The 4,171-nt window shown below is 32.6% G+C and overlaps 1 long non-coding RNA gene across 1 annotated transcript; it reads left to right on the top strand.

The window, feature by feature from the left end:
* Window positions 1-586: 586 nt before the first annotated feature.
* On the top strand, window positions 587-3,970 carry LOC139905796 (uncharacterized). Its single transcript, XR_011780855.1, has 4 exons — window positions 587-839; window positions 1,060-2,119; window positions 2,194-2,352; window positions 2,471-3,970. It is a non-coding gene; the product is annotated as an uncharacterized lncRNA (long non-coding RNA).
* The last annotated feature ends 201 nt before the right edge of the window (window positions 3,971-4,171 follow it).

Raw genomic sequence — 4,171 nt, 5'->3', positions numbered from 1 at the left:
CCTGATGAAATTGTTAGTTAGTGAAGTTAAAGCAGAATGATCCCTTACGAGTATGCCATAACAATTTTAAGTTTTCCACCTTTAACAGACAACCCAATGTTTCTTCTATTTGTTTACATTACATAAAAAAAAACATTGGAGATATTGGCTGAACTCTGCCCCTCCCCAATCATCAGATCCGAATCCCCGGGATTTTATTATCTGGTAGCTAGTAGTATCCCAGGCCTGCAGAATCCGAGGCTTTCAACAGTTCTGTCAATAAGCAGTATCCTCCCATGTCAGAAGCCTACATCAAAAGCATCTGCAGCAAATTATGCCACTTCCTGGAAGCCGTTATTGCTCCCGACTTTAATCATATTTAAGATTAATTATTCATAATGTCATCATTACAAATTATGTTGATATATTTTTTTAATATTAAAAGTATTGAAAATTACACATCTTTGTTAAATTCCTTCATTTTAGTCTCAAATTTTTTGCACGCCCCCGTATTCTGTATCACCAATGTCTCCTCAATGAGTCATTATTGATTTATTATAAAGTTATATCAACTGATAACACAATAGTTTGTAATTCAAATGATATCAGTTTCTGGAAAAAAAATGAAATTTTGGAGTCGCAGTTGTTACGTAATGGTCGTTACAGGAGTGAAGTGATGGAATGATGGAAGTGAGATTTTTTGTGCAAACTAACAAAATAGAGGTTCAAGCTGTCATTAAATATTTATTTTTAAAAGTACAGCCTTTAAATAGATTCAAACAATAGTAGACTTATCAAGGCTTGTTTTTTAAATTTTGACGCGTCTAAGTCAATCAAACTCGGAGTAATTGTTAGTGAGTGTTCAAAAGATTTAAGTACTCATCAGTCATCCTATCATGTTTTTGTTTTTTTTGTTGTTTCTCAAACTCTTATTATTATTTTTCCATTCTTGAGGAGAGAACACATATGAATTGATATTAGACTGAGTTGTTACGTGTTTGTGTGGTCATAAGACCTGTTCATATTTTTGTTAAAAAATATTTTAATATTTAACCTTTTCCTGTTCTACAAGGTCTATAGAAACTAAATATACATGTCATTTGGATTTTGGACCACAGTTATGCCTGCCACATGGCCCTTGAAAATTTATTGTTGTTGGCTCTAAAAATAGGGGGAAAAAACTTGATATTTTGTATTTTTTTGACTATAGCTTCACAATTGCTTATTGTATAGCATTGATATGGGTATCAAATCAAAGCCAATAAACTCTGCTTTATTTTGTATAAATATGTTCATAGCCCTTTATTTGTGCCAATGGGTAAATTTTACTCCGGATATTAAAAAGTGCTTGTTTTTTTAAAATTTATTTTTTCCATTATTTTCACCTGTCTTTTTAGGTATTCTCCTAAGTTATTATTATTATCTTGACGTATATGTATACAAAAATAGAATGCAATAGAATAAAATACAAAAAATAGATTTTTTCCTCTAATTATCAACTTTGATAATTGATGTCTGTCAGCGATGTAAAAAACTTTTCGCCCAAGTTTGTCTTCAATCAGTTTTGCTGCACCGTTGTTGATGCCACTATTGCTTGGGGTTGGGTTGAATCCCAGAGCAACAATGTTGTTTTTCTGGTTTCAGGTTTCCAATAAGTCCCATTTAGCCTTGCATTGTTGAAGTCCGGTGTAACTTGTTACAAAATCCTCGTACTGTGGAACACATGAGACAAGTACAGTGAGTCTAGTAAATATTATGTTTTTTAGTATAAAGTGATTAGCTTTGTGCAAGGAAAAAAATTAATTTTTGTATTTTATTCTATTGTTCCTATTTTTGTATATATATATTTATACGTCAAGATAATAGTAACTTAGGAGAATATCAAAATAGACAAGGGTAAAAATGGAAAAAATAAAAAACAAGCATCTTTTAATATCCGGGGTAAAATTTATCCCGGAGTAAATTTTAGGTTTACAAAAAAAAGAAGTAAACATTTGAACAGGTCTAGTGGTCAAGAATAACGGAATTTATAGTACTGATGTTATTGAAGCAACATCTATCTTGTCCTATACCCAATTACTCTGGGCAATGCCAGCTAGTATTCAATTTACATGATATGGTATTTCTTGTACAAATACAGGTATATAAATCAAATCAATTTTTATATAGCATATCGATCATTCATCGTGAATATTTTGCAACCTATTATAACAGGCCTTCTTTATTTTTATGGTACCCCATATCCAATAGTCAAAAGGGTATCGGTCTGGTGAGGACGGAAGTCACATTGACCAGGGACAGAAATGATCAAAATTGCCTTTACACCACTTTCGACCTTTTTTTTAAATTTTTTTCACCAGGCTTTCACTCAAGGCAAGTGTTGCCGTTTTTGCGTGCGGTTTACAATTAAGAATTTTGAGAGCAGGGCATATACCTTTTTATTTCTTAAATTAGTAGAGATATTTACAAATCTATTTATATACAAACGTAGGTACCCTCCATGAACCTTATCATTCAATCCACCACCCTCAGCCTCAACCACGACCTCCAACCTGGTGCAGAACCTGCTGCACGCCTTGATCAGGAGATCTTTATTCATATTGTTCACAGCCTCAATAATGGAGGCTCTCAGGAAGCCAAACTGTTGTGAGCACGCTTGATGGACTACCTTTCCAAGACGTCCCACACAAAATAGTCAAAAGGATTGCACTCGGGGGAGCTAGTGGGCTACATTTCCTTAGACTAGAACATCTCCAAATTATTCGGAAGCCAATTTTGTAGGCAGATCGATCTGCCTTCTTCCTTGCTGGTGTTCCCATCCCTCCAGACTCCTTGAACTCCTTTGCAACTTTGTACACGGTGACAGAGGACAACTTGAGAAAGCGCATAGCCTGAACGGAGGGCGACAATAATCGTTGCATGACGGTCGTACTCGGTGGACATTTTCAACACTTTGGAAATAGAACTTATACAAAATTGTCTGCTGAATCTGATAAACTGGATTTTAAAGCTGTATGACTAAGGGTTCCCAAGAACCCCCGCTTTAAAAAAATTATTAATTGTAAGACTGCACCCTGTATAGTTTTGATATCTAGGCAATAAGACTAGGGGTCGATGCGAGAGGTCTTGTCATAACTCAAGTGATGACACAGGATTTCTTTTGCGTCTTTGGTATGACGAAGAGTTTATTTTTTTCGTCAGAAGAGTTCGTTTTTATTGTCATATCAGTTGATATTATTGAAAACACCGGAGAAAAACTTTCATTCAGAATGTGTTGGAACACGCTGTACATAGAACACCCACTTTTTTCTTCCCCTCTTCTTTTTTTTGACCAACCAAAGACTATTTTTCTATTGACATAAAAGTTATTAAATGAAAATGAATGTTCCAATAATGAATGCATAAAGGAATTAAAAACAACTTTGTTTATAAATTATTATTTTCATAATATTTTTTTAAAGAATTAAAAATGCAAAAAGTTTTTTAATTCCTTTGCTCGTTCATTAAAAGACTGTTTTAATTCAATTCTTTATTTCATTTGATAACCATTCTTCTCTAAATAAGATAGAAAAAATAGCACTTTCAGGTAAATTAATTTTGCTACTAGTTATTTTTGGGTAACACTAAAAAAAGTTACCTGACCCCTGGTTGAAACCAAATTACTTAGTTAAAATTATAGTTCCTTAAAAATATTATTCTTTTTTTAAATTTTAATCTTATTCCTCAAAAAGTGTACTACTTTAACAATTTGTTAATTTAGTTTTTAATTATAAATATGTGAATAGTTACACACTAAATACGCTAAAATCTAGGCCTTTTCATTATGTCAAAAGCAATTAAAAATCAACGAGGCAAAGTATTTTATTTTTTTAGTTTCATCATTTTGTTTATTCATTCAAGTCTGACTAATCACTTTAGAGTTTTTTTAGTTTTGTTGCTGTTTATTTAGACAAAATGGACGCATCACAACAATAAAAGACCCTTTAGTTTATTTTAGACATTATGTAATCACAATGTGTTATTATTTATCATATTCTAAGGATGACATACACAAGTTAGTATGTAAGTACATACGTTTCATGCATATTTGATGAGCTCCTACCAAACTCATGCTAACATAGAATGTTAGCATACATCATGGAGTTACATCAGTAACATACAAATGTGCACTCTATCCAAGATTAATAGAAAC

Source organism: Lepeophtheirus salmonis, chromosome 6 (assembly GCF_016086655.4).
Source record: "Lepeophtheirus salmonis chromosome 6, UVic_Lsal_1.4, whole genome shotgun sequence".
NCBI lineage: Eukaryota > Metazoa > Arthropoda > Copepoda > Siphonostomatoida > Caligidae > Lepeophtheirus > Lepeophtheirus salmonis.
Note: the sequence above shows the minus strand (reverse complement) of the source record. Positions and strands in the feature narration are given on the sequence as shown.